At 42.0% G+C, this 6,547-nt stretch overlaps 1 pseudogene; it reads right to left on the reverse strand.

Moving 5' to 3' along the window:
* Positions 1–1,082: 1,082 nt before the first annotated feature.
* Positions 1,083–1,879, reverse strand: LOC107158211 (annotated as a pseudogene).
* Positions 1,880–6,547: the final 4,668 nt, after the last annotated feature.

Consider the following 6,547-nt stretch of genomic DNA (forward strand, 5'->3'; position numbering starts at 1 on the left):
CCAGCACATAAGCTTCTTGAAGCGGGAATTTTGTTCGACTCTGTGCTCTCTCTAAATCCTAAGCAGCTCCTTCTCCCCAGAGCACATCTATTGGGTGGAGTTATTCTGATTGGAATCACCTAAGTTTTAGGTTGAGTTCTGCAGTTCCCTTAGGCCTCCCTGTCTCGGGGAGATACCCAGGAACCTGAAGGCTGAAGATCAAGAGACACGCAGAGAACAAGCACTGGGGTGAAGGGAGGAGAACAGGCAAGCAGCCAACAGGCTCTAGGACTCTTATCTCAGAGAGGAGGAGGATACCATGCATTAGTGATCATCAAAGCAGATGAGGGCAGGTACAATAACTGAGCAAAGTACAAATGCAGGATGATTCACTGATGAGAGCCTTTAATATGTGCAAGTGCTCCACAGCTGTCATCTTTTAAACTGAGAAATGCCAGAACACCCAGGATGCTTCAACTTCATCCCTGGATAGTTTTCACAGACCTATTATCTGTATCCTTTTTGTCCCTTTATGCTCCTGATCCTCCCACTCCAGGCCTCTGCTTTATGAGGTCATCTCTGAATTCAGTGCTTTACATGGACTAACAGTGCTTTTATTATTCCCATATTACAGATGAGAAAATTGAGGCAAAGAGAGGCCACTTGCCTAACGCCACATAGCTGGTCTGGGGAGCACAGCCCAAGTCTAGAATCCCTGAGAAACAACCATCATGGCTCTGTTATGTCACTATAATCAGACAAAAGGGCAGGAAAGGGACTGGTTTAGTTGGAAGGAGGCTTCCAGAAGAGTGACGAGCAGTTCCTCCCCATGTCCACCTTATATAAAACAAGAAGGAAAAGTCATTAACGGTAGCATGAGTTAAGTTATGACAGAATGGATTTCCTAAAAGTTTCTATTTCAAGATAGGAAGTTGCTTGGGGCAAGAGATGGCCTCAGCTTTGGACCAATATCAACACAGGTGATCAGTGTTTTTTTTTTTAAAGAGAGAGAGAGAGAGAGAGAGAGAATTTTTTTAATATTTATTTTTCAGTTTTTGGTGGACACAACATCTTTGTTTGTATGTGGTGTTGAGGATCGAACCCGGGCTGCACGCATGCCAGGCGAGCGCGCTACCGCTTCAGCCACATCCCCAGCCCTGGGTTTTTGTTTTTGTTTTTAATAAAGTTTTAGTTTTCCAAATGTACTGTTGATTGGTCTTGTTCATGCGTCTTGACCAGCAGCTGGGCATCTCCACCCTTGGTATCTCTGATATAAATTACTTGAGCTCTGTGCTTTGAAACCAGTTTGTAAGTCCTTTACTAAGGAGCTCCTGAAGGGCTGTCCTGACCAGGGAACCTAGAATCTTCAGTCTCTCAGCTGGGGTAATAATCTTAGAGTTGGGAACTTCCTCACAGAGTTTGTCATAAGTAGCTTTGTCACACAAGACTAGATTGTTGAGCTTGTCCCGAAGTTTGCCTTTGGACCACTTCTTCCTTTTGGCTTTGCCCCCATATTTGTTCACTGGGTCCTTGTCTTTCTTGGCCAACTTTCCAACATCTTTATTCATGTCATCCTTTTTCTTTTTTTTTTGGGGGGGGGGGGTGGCATCACAAAGCTTGGAGAGCAGCAGCTACTGAAGCCTCGTCAAGATGTCGGACAAAAAGTCAGGTGATCAGTGTTTTTAAGCTGAAAGACCACAAGTCCACTGCCTTCCTCTGAACCAGCCTTCAAAGAAGGAGCGAGCAGAACAGCACTCACCCACAGCCCACCTCTCTAGATACCAACTCCATGGTGTCAGGAGAAGTGAGGCTGAGAGGTTCAGAGACAAGGAGATAAGTAAACCCCTAATTTAAGGTATCTAATTTAAGGTGCAAAGAAGGGAAGAGTACAGTAAATTGAATAGGAGGCACATTAGAAAGAGGGTAGAGAAGAAAAACTTCCCCAACTTCATGGGGTGAGAAAAACTTTGTTATTCTCGAGGGACTCAGCACATTTCTCCTTTCTAATAATGAAAAATCGTTTCTTCTTCTTCTTTTTTTTTTTTTGGCCTTGACCATCAGGAAGCTCAAAGCCAGTCTTCTGTTTTGTTTTTTAATAGGTTTTTTTTTTTTTTTTTTTTTTTGTTACCAGGGATTGAATCCAAGGCACTTAACCACTGAGCCCCATTCCCAGCCCTTTTTAATATTTTATTTAGAGACAGGGACTTGCTGAATTGCTTAGGGTCTCACTAAGTTGCTGAGGCTGGCTTTGAACTTGTGATCCTCCTGCCTCAGCCTCCAGAGCCACTGGGATTACAGGTGTGTGTCACTGTGCCTGGCAATGGGTTTTATTATTGAGAGTAGTTTTAGGTTCCCAGAGAAATTGAGTGGTGGAATTCCTATATACTCTCTGTCCCTTTATGTGTACAGCATTACCCCATTACCAACATCCCTCAGCAGGGTGGAACATTTGAGGAACCTACATGGACACATCATCACTCAGGGTTCACTCTTGATATTGTTCATTCTAAGTGTTCGGACAAACATAATGACATGTGTTCACCATTAGAGTATTAAAGTAGTTTCACTCCCCTAAAAATCCTCTAAGCTTCCTGTCATCCCTCCCCTTCTCCTTAATCCCTGGCAACCGCTGATCTTTTTGCTGTTTCCATAGTTTTACCTTTTCATAATGCCATATAGTTGGACATAACTATATGTAGCTTTTTCAATTTGGCTTCTTTTATTTATGAATATGCATTTTTAACTCTCCCCATTTCTTTTCATGCTTGATAGCTCATTCCTTTTTAGCACTGAGCAACATTCCAATGTCTAAATGTCCCACAGTTTATCCACTCACTTCCTGAAGGACATCTTGGCTGCTTCCAAGTTTTGGCAATCAAGAATAAAGCTGCTGTAAATATTTGTGTGCAGGTTTTTATGTGAACTTAAGATTTTGAGGCCTTTGAAAAACAAGTATCATGGCTGCTGGTTCACACGGCAAGAGTGTGTTTTGTTTTATAAGAAACTGAAAACAATCTTCCATCAATGAGTAAGAGTTCCTGTCTCTCCACATCCTCACCTGCATTGGTATTGTCAGTGTTTTGGATTTTGGCCACTCTAATAGGTGTATACAAGTCAGATTTTGGAGGCTGGGGTTGTGGCTCAGTAGTACAGCGCCTGTCTAGCACGTGTGAGGCCCTGGGTTTGATCCTCAGCACCACACAAAAATAAATAAATAAAGGTATTGCATCTGACTACAACTGAAAAAAAAAAAGATTTTATAATCATCATGGCTAGGGCATATAACAAATCATATTGACTTCCTCTATTTTTTGCTTATTATTGTCTTATTTTTAGTGAAGCAATGTTTCCCTTTTCACTGCCTATGGAGTTGATTGTCAAATTTAAAAGTCAATTATCACCTAATTATAAAGTCAACTAGAGCCAATAAATATACTAATGTATATCCACATTAGCTTCCCTTATTTTCTTTCTTTTTTTGGTTGTAATTTTGTTTTAAAATAATTTTACATTTAAAATTGCGACAATGATAGTTGTTTTGGTAGTTCCTTTAAAAAGTTAAAAATGGAATTACCATAAGAGCTAGCAATTCCACTGTGAGGTATACATCCAAATGAATGAAAAGTTCAAAGAGCTATTAGTACACCTACATTCTTAGGAGAATTATTTACAATAGCCCCAAAATGGAAGTGATTCAAATGTCCATCAACGGATGAATGGCTAAAACATATGTTAATCCATACAATGAAATATTATTCAGCTATAAAAAGAAGGAAATTCTGGCACATGCTACAATGTGGATGAACCTTGAAGACATCATGCTAAGTCAATAAGCCAGTCACAAACAAAACAAGTACTACTATATGATTCACCTACATGAAGTACCTAGAGTAATCAAATTTTTGAAGACAGAAAATAGAAGGGTGAGGGCTGGAGTTGTGGCTCAGTGGTAGAGTACTTGCCTCAGTGGTAGAGTACTTGTGAGCGAGGCGAGGCCCTGGGTTCGATCCTCAGCACCACATAAAAATAAAGGTATTGTGTCCAACTATAACTAAAATAAAATATTAAAAAAAAAGAAAGTAAAAGGGTGGATGCCAGGAGCTGGGGGAAGTGGGGAATGAAGAGTTAGTATTTAGTGGGTACAGTTTCAGTATTGCAAGAAGAGAAAAGTTCTGGAGATGGATGGTGGTGATGGCTGCACACTATGTGAATTGTCAATGCCACTGTATATTCAAAAGAGTCGTTTTGTGCTGCTGTATTTATTTAAAATATTTTTTTAAATAGCAAGAATGGTTCAAAAAACTAAATACCCTTTGCTCAGGTTTGCCAATTGTTATCATTTGCTTATATTTTCTCTCTCTAAATACACATTGAGTTTTCTAAATAATTTCAAAGTAAGTTGAAGAAACCAAGTACTATGTATATTTCCCCAGAACAAGGAGATTCTGTTGGAAATACAATTCTATTTTGTTCATCTGCTCAGGTTACCAAGGGTTTCAGTCTGTTTTCTCCTCTTCCTAGCCCCTGGCCCCACTGCCCTTCCTTTTTTTTTTTTTTTTTTTTTGGTACTGGGGGATGAATCCCAGGGGTGCTTAATCACTGAGCCATACCCCAAACCTTTTCTATTTTTTTTTTTTTTTTTGAGACAGGGTCTTGCTAAGTTGCTGAGACGGGTTTGTACTCTAAGCCTCCTGCCTCAGCCTCCCAAACTGATGGGATTACAGGCCTGTGTCACCACACCCAGCTGTTTTCTTTTTGTTCCTGATTTTCTTTTGGGATGGTGAGGCCATGGAAGGAGAATGGGTGGGAGGGGAAAAAAGGAAAGGGTTGGTTGGGAATGTCTTGTGGACATCTTCAGTTTTACAGAGGATAGTGTTGACGCTCCAGAAAACGAAGGAGCCTGGCTGAAAATCATACTGCACATGTCTGACTGCCACCTCTCACTGCCCCCTACCTCCTACTAGTGACTGTCTCCGAAACCCACAGCCCTGCAGCAACCATGGAAAACCTTTGTTTCAGCTTTGGTGCTACTTCTCAGCCAACTAGAAACTGTAACTGGCCCTCATTGCCTGCTATGAACCAGCGCAGATCCATTCGGCAACTCAATGCCCCTGTTGCTAAGCTGTTAAGACTTAACTCCCCAAACAGCACAAGGGCAATGGGGCCAAACAGCCTGAGGTATGTTATCCTAAAAGTGTTTCCCTGTGATTTAGCCTTCTGGAGTTAGGAAGTGACCCAACTCACTCCTAGACTTCCCATAGCTGGAAGATAAAATTTTCCCATGATTATAAAAAAGGAAAAGAAGATTCAAAGAATGCTTTTGCTTCCAATCTCAAGATGGGATCTTGAACATTTCCTATAATAAATGCTGGCAATATCCCCTGTGTTTATTTTTCAAATGGGTTTTTTCATTTTCCCCAAACAGTGGAGGCTTTTAGTGCTGGGAGCTCTATTTTAGGCTTGTGTGGCCTGAGCACGCCTCTCCAAGTATGACTATGCCTATTTACATATGGAAACTCATTGCAGAGGGTGAGTATATTCTCTCTAGCATAGTTCCAGGGTTGTGTGTACAGAATTTCTTCTTTGAAAACAGGTGGCTCATTTGGGATTGATGAGTAACAGTGGCTTAACAGTGCACAGACTGCAGGGCTGTTTAACTAAGAAGGTGCCAGAGTACAGAATAGCATGTGGACTTCCCACAAAAACTCCTGGTAGCTGAGTGAGTCAAGACAAGGCCTCTCTGGGCCTCAAGTCCTTCACCTGCTAAATGGGATAATACTGCCCAGCTAGTTGCCAGGAAATATTTTAAGGATAAGTGATAGGTTTTTGCTATGGTTTGGATACAATTTGAATGTGTCCCCCAAAGGTTCTTCACGTGTGGGAAGCTTGGTCCCTAGTGTGGTAGTGTGACCTTTAACAAGTGGGGCTTAGTGGGAAGTCCCTGGATTATTTGAGGGGTGCTGCCCTAAAGGGATTAAGTAAGTTTCATGGGTTAGTTCTTCTAAGAGCAAGTTATTTTAAAAGAGAGAGCCTGGCCCCTCCCTCTCTGGCTTCCTGTCTGCTCACTTCTCTCTCATGCACATTCCCTCCTCTGTCATGCTATCTGCCACTTGACACAGACAGGGAGACCCTCACCAGTGTTGGCACCATGCCCTTTGAACTTTTGGATTCCAAAACTGTGAGCTAAATAAACCTCTTCTCTACAAATTACCCACCTCAGGTATTTCATTACAGTAATGGAAAAATGGCCTAATGCACCTCTGTAGAGTGCTTCATATAAAGCCTGGTATACACTGGGCACTCCATACCTGAGCCCAAGCCCTTCTCCTTTTTCTTTTTGTCTGGGGATTGAACTTGGGGCTCAACCACTGAGCCACATCCCCAGCCCTATTCTGTACTTTTTTTAGAGACAGGGACTCACTGAGTTGCTTAGCGCCTCGCCATTGCTGAGGCTGGCTTTGAACTCACAATCTTCCTCCCAAACTGCTGGGATTACAGGTACCACGCCTGACCCTTCTCCTTGATTCTTTACACTGTGACTCCCTGGACCCTCTGATCCATGCCTACA

This window comes from Marmota marmota, unplaced genomic scaffold (assembly GCF_001458135.2).
Source record: "Marmota marmota marmota unplaced genomic scaffold, marMar, whole genome shotgun sequence".
NCBI lineage: Eukaryota > Metazoa > Chordata > Mammalia > Rodentia > Sciuridae > Marmota > Marmota marmota.